Source organism: Argentina silus (genome assembly GCF_951799395.1).
Source record: "Argentina silus genome assembly, chromosome: 11".
Taxonomy (NCBI): domain Eukaryota; kingdom Metazoa; phylum Chordata; class Actinopteri; order Argentiniformes; family Argentinidae; genus Argentina; species Argentina silus.
Window position 1 is genome coordinate 8,695,337 of NC_139665.1, and position 15,000 is coordinate 8,710,336.

A 15,000-nucleotide genomic window follows, 5' to 3' on the forward strand; every position below is an offset into this window, starting at 1 on the left:
CTCTGTCACGTGTGTCAATGTGCTGAGAGCTACAGAGGTTGTCCTGATATGATCCATCAGATGGCACAACAACACAACAACACAACACAACTCCACAACAACACAACACCACAACAACACAACACCACAACAACACAACACCACAACACCATAAGAACACAACAAAACAACACCACAACAACACAACACCATAACAACACAACAACACAACAACACAATACCACAACAACACAATACCACAACAACACAACACCACAACAACACAACAACAACACCACAACAACACAAAACCACAACAACACAACACCATAACAACACAACACCACAACAACACAACACCACAACAATACAACACAACACCAACACAACAACACCACAACCACAACACCACAACAACTATGTGGTGCACGCCTCTGAAATAAGAGTCTATTAAAGCAGTACCGTTTTGACGGAATGGGCTGATTAGGACACTCAAACTGATTATAGTGGATAGAGATCTGTTTTTCACCTCGACGCCCGAACGCGCTGCGGGCAATTGCAATGCGGAGTCTCCCCCCCCCCCCTCCAATCCCCCCCCCCACCCCCCTCCTCCCATCTGAGTCGATTGTCAAATCCAGTTACATGATCTGCCTCTCTCTCTGATCGTCGACCGCCACGCTTCAGAAACTTAGCTTCATCAACTTCCCACAGACATCATCTATTTCTGCTTTTCATATCTCATCTATTCTGATTTGGAGACGACTGGGAGTGCATGCCGATTAGATGTAACATTGTGAAGTAAATCAACTAGGGACTGTTGTGACCATCCAGGCTGGTGGAGGTACGTGTTTGATACCACTCCTCCATTCCGTTCCATGCATTACAATGAGCCCGTCCTCCGACGTCTACCTCCACTGCAATGCAACCGTTTTCAAAAGGAGCTTTTAAACCATTTCCCCAATGTTTATCGAAGTGTGTGTGTTTGCTGTTTATTTCAAGGGCCCTGTTTTCATTTTTTCATGACATATTTTGCCATACCTAACACCATTTGCCATTCATCATTGCATCTCTTCGGGTTGATTAACTGTATTATTGTGTGTGTGTGTGTGTGTGTGTGTGTGTGTGTGTGTGTGTGTGAGTGTGTGTGTGTGTACGTGTACGTGTACGTGTGTGTGTGGTGCAGACAACTAGGAGGTATTTGGCCACACCCCTCCCTAGGTGCAGATTTCAGGACAGATGTCCTGAGGCCATGCTTACAGTCCTGTGGTTGTTCTCCAGAGGGGAGAGGGGAGAGGGGAGAGGGGAGAGGGGAGTAGGGGTGGAATCCTAACTGGAGAACTGTGCGTGTAACTCCGACATTTGCGTAAATTCCGCATTGACGTCAACGAGAAATGTGCTCGATGATTCAATTTAAATTAGGATTCCACATGAGGAGAACAGCGTGCACATTTGTCGCTCCTGGTTTTGAGCTTTTTCTCCTCTATTATCTGCCTGTTTTTAACCTGCTCTATATTTATTCAATTAAAATCGTCCTTTTTTCACGAAGGACGCTCTTTCTATTTCCAAGACTATGATTTAATGCGGGAGGCATCAGCCCTCTTCGGAGACCTTGCGGTGGTGACCTCTGTTGTCCGTTTCATAATTTTAAATTAGCAGCAGAAGAGTGAGCAGGGAGGTTGCTGTGGTGAGTGTGTTGAATGCTAATCAGGGCTAACTACGTGGAGAGTAGAGGGGCAGAGAGGAGTCGGGGTCTCGGGAGACTCCAGGCTGCCAGGTCTGATTGATCTCCACTCCAGGTGACGGAGGACTAGGAACCTCCACCAAATCACAAAGTGCTCTCTCTCTCTCTCTCGGACTAATATTCTGCCATGACTCATCGATCTAGAGGTCTTCAGGACTGCTGGCTAGAACCCTCAACTTTGTATCGTGAGATATGTTATCGTGCTAAATTGAAAAAAACTAAGTTTACAAAACTTGACGAGCACATTTGGTCAAGCACCTACTCGGAAAAATAGCAATGTTGTGCGCTTTCCATCTTCTTCTTCACGTTGTGTAGACGTACCATATGTGTAAGGAGGAAAAATCACAACAACCATTTTTCCTATTTGGGCAATTTGATGAATCAGCTATTGATCCGTAGCACTGAGATCTCCCCATTGATTGGCTGGTCGCTGTGGGACTGGTGGGGTGTGAGATTGAAGTGCTAACACAATTCAATTTCAAGTCACCTCCTGGTCTCACAGCTTAGGTGTGGCACCAAGAGTGTTAAAAATAGGTCTATTGCCCCCTAAAATCACAGGCTTTAAAGTTTAGCTGAGAGTGTTCACATCATCATCATCATCATCATCATCATAACTCATCATAACAAACTGGACAGAATCTTGCTTTATAGCCATGATATAATTGTTGGAGAAGTTTTGCCATTGATGCTCATAGCTTAATTCATCTTATTAAGATGACAAAATAGGTTTAGGTCTATGTGGTAAGTTATTCTCAGGTTCAGGAATGAGCAACAGCAGGTTCAATCAATCAATCAATCAATCAATCAATCAATCAATCGAGTTGCAACTAAGGAACAATCTCTAGCATCGCAGCAAAGAAATTGTCCAACTTCCAATAGGAAGCACACAACTTATAAACCCTAGAATTACCCCCTAAAATCAGAGAGGTAGAGTTCTGACCTCCCACCTTACAGCAGGCCTAAACTCCTTTGCATCCTGAAGAAGTAGGCAGCGACTGGAGAGCAAAGACATGGGTGTTTAACAAGATGACTCCCCAGTTAATTGTGGTAGCAGCCGATCAATTGGGGAGGGGGAGGGGGAGGGGGGGGGGGGTCGGGTCTCAGTGCTACGGATCAATGGCTGATTAATCGCTGGCTATAAGGCGGTTCATTCATCAAGTTGAGACAGCTGCTCTTCTCCTCAGAGACAGGCGCTATGTGCTACGCTAGGCTACGCTAGGCTAAGCTACGCTACACTGGCCCAGGGACTGGGTTAACGCTACACTGGCTAACTGTGATTCATTAGGCTATCAAGCTCTGTGAGGAGGAGTGGGAGAGGGGGGTGGTGTGTGTGTGTGTCCCTGGAGAGAAGACCGGTTTTACAGAGAAGACAGGTTGAACAAGGGGGGTGACTGTGGCTAACACTCACTAACACGGCTGTCAGTAGGCCTGGGAAGAGGTTGATTTGTATTGAATTGCTTCAACCTGAGTGTCAAAGAGCCTCATTCAATCTTGAGATAACCTCCATGTAATTACACCCATTTTTACACCCTTCTCTTTGAGAGCAATGTAGTATTAAAGAACACTGAGCCACTGGCGGTATAAGTAAGTCTTTTAACTCCAGTTAAGTACTTTATACCTTAATAATTGAGCATATTTACCTCCCCACTGCAGCATAAAAATGAGTAAAAACATTCTGAAGTTCAATATTGACTAACATGTCATGTTTGAGTGCCATCATGTTTCAGTGAGAGCATCCCCGGGACTCTGTCCTTCCAGCCTGTTAGCCCTGCACCGGGATCCATGTTGTCAGGAACTGCTAAAAGGTTGCTCTCTCTTTCTCTCTCTCTCTCTCTTCATCCCTCTCTCTCTCTCTCTCTTCATCCCTCTCTCTCTCCCTCTCCCACTCTCTCAGCTAAGTGAGCCAAGATGATGTAGATGCATTTGTCTGGGTTTTGGACCCAGTCCATGTTAGACGATTGAACTTGATGGATACCCCCCCACCCCCCCAACCCCCCTTTGATGTTTGATGCAAAGATTAGGTTGACCAGCTGTCTGACTACGTGGTCAATCAGAGAGTCAGGCGAGAAAGGCAGGGACATGATAATGATCTATATCACTGAACCAATGGTTATTACCCACAGTGCGTATTGCCTGGAATACCAAAGACTCAAACCTGGCCTTAGTGGGAGTAGAATTTACTGAGTAAAGTATTTCTACGAATCACATGACTGTGAGGCGTGGCTCCAAATCAGAAACGCACTGGGGGGAGGTGTTGTGGGAGACGATTGGTTAACGCTGATTAAGCCAATGGCAGTGAGAGCGGCAGATTCTCCCGGTCCTTGTACAGTATTGTAAACGAAGGCCAAGTTTGATGCGTTCGTCCACCTGAACCTTCCAAGCCTTTGGGTGGAAATGTCTGGGAAGGAGATGAATGAGATTGTAGCTCTGATATGTGTGTAAAAGGATCATTTCCAGAGCTGCAGGAATGGACCGTTAATTGAAATCAATGTGTGAATCAATGTTCCTGTCCCCTGGATGAAGGGGGATAGAGCTGTGAGTGATAGGAGAGGAGCAGCAGAAAGCACCATACCACATGTACCTGCTTATGGCTCTGGGTGAGAGAGAGACTATGGATGGATAGATAGATAGATAGATAGATAGATAGATAGATAGATAGATAGATAGATAGATAGATAGATAGATAGATAGATAGATAGATAGATAGATAGATAGATAGATAGATAGATAGATAGATAGATAGATGGGTGGGTGGGTGGGTGGGTGGATGGATGGATGGATAGATGGATAGATGGATAGATAGATCCAGTAGATGGGTAGATGTATGTATAGATGGACAGATAGATAGATAGACGTTCATGTGATTGGATGAAGAGGCATAATGCTGTGAAAGCAGCAAACCACATGTACCTGTTTCTGGCTCTGGGTGTCACTAGGAGGTGGGGGGAGCCAAGTGCCACTCTTCAGACTTCAACCTGACAAACACCAAGTTACAGCGTCTGAAAACGAGACAGAAAATGAGCATTTAAGGACATAGAGTAACATCATAATGACCAGGGGAGGCTGGTGGAGGTAGAAATCGGAAGACAGGCTCATTGTAATGCATGGAACGGTAACGAGGAATGGTATCAAACATGTGTGAGCCCCGTCCTCCGATTTCTACCCCCACCAGCCTCCACTGGTAATGACCTGGCTATTACATTGTGAAACATACTGTTAGGGGAAACTTAACCAACACAGTTCAGTTCAACGAGAGAACGGTGTGTCACAGTTGTTGTCACGTTTAAGCCCCAAGCAGGTCTTGTACGGCCTGCATTTCATAGACACAGCGTGCTAGGAAAAGCACACAGAATCCACGGCAACCCCAATAAAAAGGGAGGAGTGTGGAAAGTGGAGTAAAGTGTTTTTTTCCCCAACTGATCAACACATCTGTCTCTTAAGATCCTGGTCAATCGGTGAGATCGGTGCACCATCGAGAGCATTCTGACAAACTGCATCGCAGTGTGGTATGGCAGCTGCTCTGTCTCCGACCGGAAGGCCCTGCAACGGGTAGTGAAACCCGCCCAGTACATCTCCGGTGCCCAACTCCCTGCCATTGAGGTCCTCCAGTGCAGGCGGTGTCTGTGGAGGGCGCGAGGCATCAGTAGGGACACCTCTCACCCCAGCCACGGACTGTTTGCCCTCCTCCCATCCGGGAGGCGGTAAAGGAGTGTCCGTTCCTGCACCAGGAGGCTCAGGAACAGCTTCTTCCCTGCAGCTGTTACTCTGCTGAACTCAGAATACCGGCAGTAGCCCAGCCCTCCCCACCAGCTGCCTCCCCCTCCACCCCTCAACCCCAGTATCAGTGTACCCTCCCCCCATACCTCTACTGGCTGCATACTCAGGACTTCAATTTAGCTTTACCTTATTTTTACCTTATATCTTTACCTTAACCTCTTTTTGATGACCTTATACTGTAATATCATGTCTTTTGCACGATGCCACTATTTGCACTTTCTGGTTAGATGCCAAACTCCATTCCGTTGTCTCAATACTTACGTACGTGTGCAATGACAATAAAGTCATCTGATCACTTTTTTCATCTTATCAAGCTAATTGACCTTAATTGCCTGTGTTTGCAGTTCCCCGTCAATTTAATTTACCCATTTAACAACATCAGAGTGTTTAAAATGTTTTTTTAGAAACATTTGGTCCTGAAGTGCTGAAGGCGGGCGAGAAGGCTTTTGCTCTTAATAAGCTTTTAACACACTGGATTCAAGCAGAAGTTGTTTGATACCATTCCTCATTCTGTACCATGCATTACAATGAGCCTGTCCTCCGATTTCTACGTTCACCAGCCTCCCCTGGATTCAACTCATACTGACTAGATTACAGACCATGACAAGCTGATTGTTTGAATCAGGTGTGTGACAAGCTGATTATTTGAACCAGATGTGTTCGTGTCACGCTAGAACAACAGCCTGTGCACACTCTCAGAATGATCCAAATACTCTCTGTGGATGAAGGCTAGTTGAGCTTATACTGTACGGGCCACAGACAGGGGTCGACAGTACATAACCCAGCTGTTTCTATAGAAACCAACCCATTACAGAGGGGGATAAAATCGTGATGGATGATGTTGTTGTTGGAGGAGAACGGGGAAAGCTATGCCAAGTTTTATGAAAGCTATTGCCCCAGGATCTGAATTGATATCAATGACATTTTTTTTTCTTTTTTTTACATGATTCATTTTCCAATACGGTACAATATGCTCATTGCACAAGGTCAAAATGAATGTCTTGAACAAAAAAACAGAGAGAGAGATACTGGAGATGGATGGATGGATGGATGGATGGATGGATGGATAAATAGATACCATAGATAGATAGATAGATAGATGGACGGACGGACGGACGGACGGATAGACGGATAGATAGATAGATAGATAGACAGATAGATAGATAGATGGATGGCTGGATGAATAGATAGTTATTTAAGCAGCAGTTATAGGATGTTTCTAGCAGCAGAACTATGACAGAGCTGTCAACCAGCAGGCTGATGACTCAAATGTAGAGGTCTGTCAAGTACAGTGGATGCCAGGATCGCTACCCACACAACATGCCGTCCATTTGCTCTCTTTCTCTCTCTCTTACACACACACACACACACACACCTCCACACACACCCACACACATACACACACTCCCTCTCTCTTGCTGTATCTCAGGTCTCTCTCTCTCTAACTCTCTCTCTCTCTGTCTCTGTCTTTCTCTCTCTCTTTTAAGTCCTAAAGAGGCAGCCAACGCCGCAACAGTAGACACAGCATGCAAAAGGTTACAGTATAATACCATATAATACCATACCAACACACTTACAACACATATATAACATATGTATAACTTCTATCCCTATCTCACAGATGATAATGGGTTCAGGTGAAGGGGACATCTGCTCCTGCTCTTTGATGTCTGTACAGGCACACTCCCTACTCCCGACTATGCTGCTGTCACACAGGTGGTTTCCCACCAGGGGTGTTTGGTCTATTCTGGGATCTAAGCACACTCACTGCTTGGACAAAACCAGTATTTGGAATGACAAAAAGACATAAAAAGCATGTTGAGCGCTCCTGTTGATGGTTACCTGATGATAAGCTTCACCAATTATCACCAATTGGTGTCAAGTACTCAGTTCAGGTCTTGAGGATCAAATATAGCTCAGAGCAGCCATACCCGAGTCTCACACCGCATATTTCACAGGGCACCAACAGAAGACTTGAAAAAATTACCCTGATGTGTTTTTCGAGTGGCCGATATACAGTTCTGTTAGTGTTTCCTGTCATTTTGAAAAGTCGGAGAAATGCTCATGGTGTATTCTGTTGTGTTTTCGATGTGGTAGCACACTTGTGGTAGCACACTAAACATCTTCTCCTCCAAAGCCGCTTTGCGGATCTGCGTGAATTGTGGTATACATGATATGACAGGGACAAAGGTCTATCCATGTAAAATGTTTTATTAGATTAGCGAAAATACCATGGCCACTATAAGCCAAAAACATTCAATAGCGCCACCGTGTGGTCAAACTTAACCATATTCTATGGGTTAGGTGAACCCACACATACCCCTACCACGTAGCTTCACGGCTTAGAGTCCTCATTATCAACTGACCCTGTCTCCTGAGTGTTGCTCTTTAAGCTTCTGTATGTCACGGACTCACTCAGCCAAGTCTTCACAGATGAAAGTGCAAAGCTGAGCATGTAAGAGAGAGGGTGAAAGAGAAGGGGAGAGAGAGAGAGAGAGAGAGAGAGAGAAGGAGGGAAGGAGAGGGGTTCTCCTGAGGAAAATTGGAGGGCACAGTAGCCTCGGGGGACTCAATTAAGCAGGAACCTCATCAAAGGAGTGGACATGTAGAGCAGGGAGAAGGAGAGAAATGGAGAGAAGAGAAGAGGTCTGACATATCCCAGGGGAGGCTGGTGGAGGTAGAAATTGGAGGGAAGGGCTCATTGTAATGCCTTCACCAGCCTCCTCTGGAAATAAAAGTTATTCCTCATATTTCAGGTCATAACTCAACTGCTAGGATGTAACCTAATCAACCAACTCAAAATGGTAAAAGCGAACCACAAATTCAACCACAAAAGAGCACTTCTGGTCAACGGGACCACACAGAGAGCAGAAACCTCTCACTAGGATCAATCTGCTGGAAGAAGAAAAAAAAGGTCTGAACAGCCTGCACCATCTGGTCCAGCGTTTTGGACAATAAGCATGAACATGAGGAGAAAGAGAAAGAGAGAGAGAGAAAGAGAAAGAGAAAAAGAAAGAGAGAGAGAGAGAAAGAGAAAAAGAAAAAGAAAGAGAGAGAAAGAGAAAGAGAAAAAGAAAGAGAGAGAAAGAGAAAAAGAAAGAGAGAGAGAAAGAGACGGTGTGCGGTCCTCTCTCAGCAGTAGCTAGCTACTGTAGGAACTCTGTTCTCAATCAGAGCAGAGATGTGACACGCTGAGTACTACTGGAACCCAGTAGTGATGTCACCAGCACATTTGGCTCTACTGTGCTTCTATAAACAAATCAAGGGATTTTCCACCTGCAAATCGGTGTGGTTGTTCTTAAATGTTCATATTTTCAGAGCATTATGGGGCAAGACAACAACAACAACAACAACACAAAAACTAACACAGAAAATAATGTCTATGGTTAGCATAATTGCGGTTAGGGTAAGTAATTCCCTCTTTGGACAGGGCAACACTTAGAGCAAATTGAATACAGCATCAACTTTTGCCTAGATTTCCATATAGTACTTAACACATTGCCTCTGAAAGGCAAGCGAAAGGGAAGTGTGTTTGGGATGGGGTGGAAGCTAATAAAGCCCCCAGACAAGGACCAGGATCAGAGGTGAAGGGGGGGGGGGGGGGGGTGTCCATGGGAGGTCAGGGTGACCATCTGTTTTTAATTTAATTAGGTTCAATTTAATTTCATTGAATCTAGAAAACCTTGAAAGAAGCCTACAGTCCATTATCCTTGTGTCTCTCCTCAATACCGTTGAAGTATAATACATGAGGCTTTGTTAAAGGATAGTCTGTTTCATCAGGATAAGCTATAAGGTTTAGGGTTACTTATCATTTCAGATTTAATATCCTTCCTTCAATTACAGTGCCCACTATCACTCAGTCATATTGTTGTCTCATTAGCGAGAGCCTTCAAGCTACAGTATGTTGGGTGATAACAGATACGTCCGATTAATGTTGATTACAACTTTATGAGGTTATTTTAAATACCTGCCTGGGATCAAGCAAAGAGGGTTTTAATCAAAGATACAAAAACATATGACTGAATATCTGTGGGAATAATCTGAGCCATAGTAGCATTGTAATAAATAGATTTTCTTTAGCCCATTTTGAACTTGGGCGAAAACGTCCTATTTTTTTGTCCTATTTTGGAGATGTGTGAAAGACCTGTAGAGAATGTCCTAAATTACAGTTACAGTTACACTTCCTTGCTCCATTAAACAGTAGTCGCCAACACAGCTAGCTAGTCCGCCTGCTGACTGTTGTTCACACTCATTAGCAGTTCTGTCTCCGCACCAGAGCTCCTAGTTCAAGGCCTCTCCTCCTCCCAACAGCTGCACCACAGTCGCAGCCCCAGTCCCAGTCCAAGTCCAAGTCCAAGTTCCACTCCCAGCAGCCTCAGCCTCAGCCCCAGCCCCAGCCCCAGCCCCAAATCCAGCCCCAGCCCCAGCCCCAGCCCCAGCCCCAGCCCCAGCCCCAGCCCCAGCCCCAGCCCCAGCCCCAGCCCCAGCCCCAGCAGCCTCAGCCTGCTTCCCTCAGCCCAATCCCTCCCTCCATGCCTGGGTTCTGCTAGCCTAGCGGGAGGGGATGGGGGGTCATTGTCCACCAGTCAGTAAAGCCCCCCCTATGGTCCAACACCACAGGTCTGGTCCAGGCAGGCACAGTGACCCACTGAGACACAAGAATAGACCAACCACCGTCATACACAACGGAGAGAGGGGACAGATAGTAGTGTTGTTGCCCCTACATTGCACTCTCATCCAACTACACCTGGACAAGGACACCAGGGGAGGCTGGTGGAGGTAGAAATCGGAGGACAGGGTCATTGTAATGCATGGAATAGAATGAGGAATGGTATCAAACATGTATTACAATGAGCCCGTCCTCTGATTTCTATCCCCACCTGATGGACACGTACGTGTTAACACATGCTAGTTACCACAGAAACAAAACCCAAGTCCCTTCCCCTTTCACACGGGCTTCATTAGCTCACAGTGTGAAACTTGTCAACCCCGTCACTGGAAAGAGTGTCGTGAGACACCTGTGGTGTTGTTTTTGAATTTCTTTCAGCTTCATGACAAAGACCTGTTTTCAGCGGAGATTGGATTTCGAAAAAAGAAAAATTGTAATTGTTAGCGAACTTCTAACAACTTACCATCAGAGCTCCTTATAAAACCGTTAATAATCTTTGGAGATATTGTGCTAAACTGCTGTTTCAGTCAGACACAAGTGACATACGGCTCCGCCTGCCAACAAGAACCACTGGTAAACAGCCGAAGCACGGCAGTTTCCACAGGAATGATGACAGCTCTATTCAGAGTGATGGGAATGTGAAAGATAAAGGATGACACCCAGCACCCACGCTCTGAAGCCTAACCTGACAGACAGACGTTTGCTTCAAAATAAACAAGCCTTCTGATTTCTATGGCTGTGCTTGGTTTTCACCAGTTGTTGAACAATGCTTTTATTTGTATGTTGTTTTTTTTGTCAGCTCAAATGAAAGGATGCGAGCAATCGCTTATGATCTATGATTCATCATTGGTATCTTATTCATTGGTGATTATGTTCTGATATCCACACACACACGCACACACACACACGCGCGCACACACACGCGCACACACACACACACACACACACACACACACACACACACACACAAATGAATCCATCTCTCTCTCTCTCTCTCTCTTTCTGTCTCTCTCTTTCTCTCTCTCGCATCTCCTCCACCCCCACCTCTCCTCTCCCCTCTCCCCCCATTCCTTTTCTCCTCTCCCACCTCCCGTAATCCCTCCGTTTCTTTTCCTCTGCTCCCACCTGTCAGTCAACCCCTGAGTCCACACGCCAGTTCCTTTTAACTGGCTCAGCCTGTCTGAAACAGGGTACAGACAACCGACAGTGACTGGTTTAAAGGGATTTTCTTTTACACCATTACCTTCCAGCTGGCTTTGCTCCTGTGGCTTAACCATTGAACTGGTCCAGGAATAAGAAAGTTATGTGACTGACAGAGCCTATGGAACAAAGACAGCTGAATGGTGATAGTGAGAACAACATTTTAACCCAGCGTTATTGACTAACAAGGAGCTGGTTCACATCGCCATTCCCAAATGCTTTTCAGAAATAGGTAGGTGTTATTTCTACAGTATGGAGATTATATCAATGTCACTCCACATGTAATGTAATCTCCATCCTGGATGAATGACATTCTAGGCTATAGCATTAATGTAAGACATTGAAACACAAAAACATGATGCTTTTTTTTTGTGATTGACAGATGCATCATAGTAACTGCAGGTGAATACACTTCACATGAATGATGTACTGTAGGCAGACAGTGGTTGCCACAAGAAAGTCAATCAGTAACTTTGCGGTAAGGTTTTTTTTTAAGAAAGAGTTGGCACTGTATCTGCTACGAATGTAGCCGACTTTAACTTGAACAATTTGGATGAAGTACTGCAAAAAGTCGTTTCAGTGTACAAAATAGGCGTACAATTATGTAGCCGTTACATGGTCGCTAAAGGTAAGGGTAGAGAGAGCCGCAAACTTACCCCGTCCTGTGTTGCTCAAAGGAAAGAGATGAAATTCGTTTCCCGAATTAGATGTTAAATAATACAATAAATAAATCAAAACACTGATGGATGGCACTAACGTGCGAGAGAGCTGTATCTCCAAAATATGAACACACCGCCCTCAATTTTCACTTGGGTTAAATCCAGTACCGCTGGGGGTGCATTCTCATCAGCGACGTTGACAAATGTTCTGCTGCACCTTCCCGTACGCGCTTCTTCTGAGATTCGCCTCGGCTCCGAAGGCAAGGAAGCTGCTTACTACACGCCCACCACCACTGACACGAACAAACGTTCACCTCGCCTTTACTGTAAAGGGGCTCTCTCTGACATTAAACTTTGCGCAACTCAGCTATTTTGATTGTCGTGCGTCAATGCGTAACAGTGATTTTGCTGCCTCTTGGTTTGTGCCCTTTCATGAGTATTCTTATATCGTCTCAAATGGAGACTCGGAGTTTATTACACCCAATCTTCTCCTTGTCACTGTCTTTCTCTTGCAGTTTGACATTAAGCGTAACCCCTCACTTCTCCCTCCCAGTCAACCTTTCTCACTCAGCGGAATTGCTTTGCGCAATAAAACACACTGCACTAGCGTTTGTCTGACTGCATCAACATTCTTTGTCTGGCAACAATGCACACACAATAAAAAGACGGTTTGCATTTGGCCCTAACCTAAAATAATCATTGTAGAGAAAGGCTTTCACCAGTGTCGAGAATCGTATTTTCCTTTGTGCCACAGAATGGCTCTTTTGTCAACAAGACAACAAAAACAAAGTTAACGACTTTGCTCACCCTACAGACTTCATCTCTCTGTAGAGGTGAAGCTCTCATACCTTGTGAGGAATGGTTGAGAGAAAATAGCACTGTTACATCACTGTTCCCTACAGATCAACTTCTCAGAATGACTCATGGTCTTTGTTGGACTGATTGTGAAAGAGAGCGCCTCACATTATAGTAGGCAGAACGCTGGTTTGATTCTAAAAATGGGTAGAACAAGTATCTAAATAGAAATACTGATAGATACACGTAATCAGAAACAAAATGGCCGCTTCCAGAAACTGCCTAATAAGTAGGGCCTCTGTTTACGAAAGGGTACAACAATCAGGGCCTATAGATACTATTCATAGCCTTCTAAATTCTGTATCATTGGGCTGACTAACTGATCTAGGGACAGGTGGAGTTAGCTACTGTAGGAGTCTGGGAGGACTCAAACTGACTGATCTGGGTACTGTAAGCAAGCATCCACTGAGTGGGGAGCTGCATCCATATTGCCTTAGGGCAAGGTGACCCAGGCAAAATCATCATTACACGCTCTGCTTGAGCCCTCAGGCAGATATGTACATGTATAGACAGGGGCTACTCTGGGGCCGGGGGGGGACCTTAATACACACCTTCACCTCAGGTGGTCCACTACACACACAGACGCACACACACACACACACACACACACACAGACGCACACACTCACAGACGCACACACTCACAGACGCACACACTCACACACAGACACACACACACACACGCACACGCACACACACACACACACACACACACACACACACACACACACACACACACAACCAAGAAACAACATCAGGAAAGATGATGTCCTTCTCACATATCTCCTTCAAATCCAAAAGTTATAAAGTTACAACCTTTATAGCATTAATCATTGACAACCTTGACAGCATGAAGAATTCTCTCTAGACAAGTCTTTGATGATGTCGTACTCGGTTTAACAAACAGCCCTTCTAGCCTCTATTGTTGTTGATTCTGATGATGGACTATCTGCTCTACGGAGGAAGGTGACCTGCCGAGTCATGTGACGCTGCAGGGAGAAGATCCAACAGGAGGATGGCGTTCAATAATGCAGCAGTCTTTCTAGTCTCCTCGTAGGTGAAAAGACAGATCACAGCGGGACAACCATGACACATCACCGGGTGTTACCTCAGCCTTCCTCTTCTATGGAGCTAGAATGGGAGCTTTGTTTCCAACGGCCTTTTGTAAGAGGATGGCCTTTTGTAAGAGGATGTTTGTAGTGGGGGGGGGGGGGGGGGTTTGAGAAGAGAAGCAGAGGTTATACTGTAGGTCAGGTAAGGATCTCAGTCTCCTCTGAGGATTTTTCTTTATTTCTGTTGTTTGGATGTTCAATCATGATCTTCCCAGGAGTTCACGTATTCTGCACACAGCCCTGTACCTGTCGCCCCCTCTCTCTCTCTCGCTCTTTCCCTCTTTCTCCCTGCTCTTTCCATCTCTTGGTTGTCAACATGTCACCTCAAATCTCAGATTCAATCAATTTGGAGTGAGCGAAAACAGTTTTCATTTGTTTTCATTCACAGTATTTTGTGCTGTAAATATGACATTTTGATGTATGACATGTCATGAATGATTACAGCGTCATTAGTTATTAGTGTGCTGGCGAAGCAGCACTACTGTTCTTTGGTTTACTTAAATGTATTACTATTATTATTATTATTATTATTATACCTGCTACTCCTCCTACAGCTGTTATGGTAAACATACCATTCCAACTGCAGAGATGTCTAACTTAAGTTGCTTCCATTTTTATTTTTGATACTCATTATGCTTTTTCTCCACATTTTACTGACTGTCATTCCAGAATTGGTAGTCCGTCTCAGAATGAGCCATCTATCAGCACTGACAGTGAGATTCCCGCTCTGAAGTTCCGTGTCCTTAAAGAATGACATGATTGAGATGAAACCTCCCCTCTCCCTGGTTGCTAAGCCATAGGGACACTCATGGTGAGTTGAAGAGGGGGGTACGCGTGTCTAGGCAGTGACCTCCCCGTCTCTGTCTATTACCTTAGCACAGTCTACCCCTGTCAGCTGAGACAGCCCTGGCAATCCCCTCACACACACACACACACACACACACACACACACACACACAGAGATGTGCGCACACACACACACGCACACACACACACACACACAGATGTG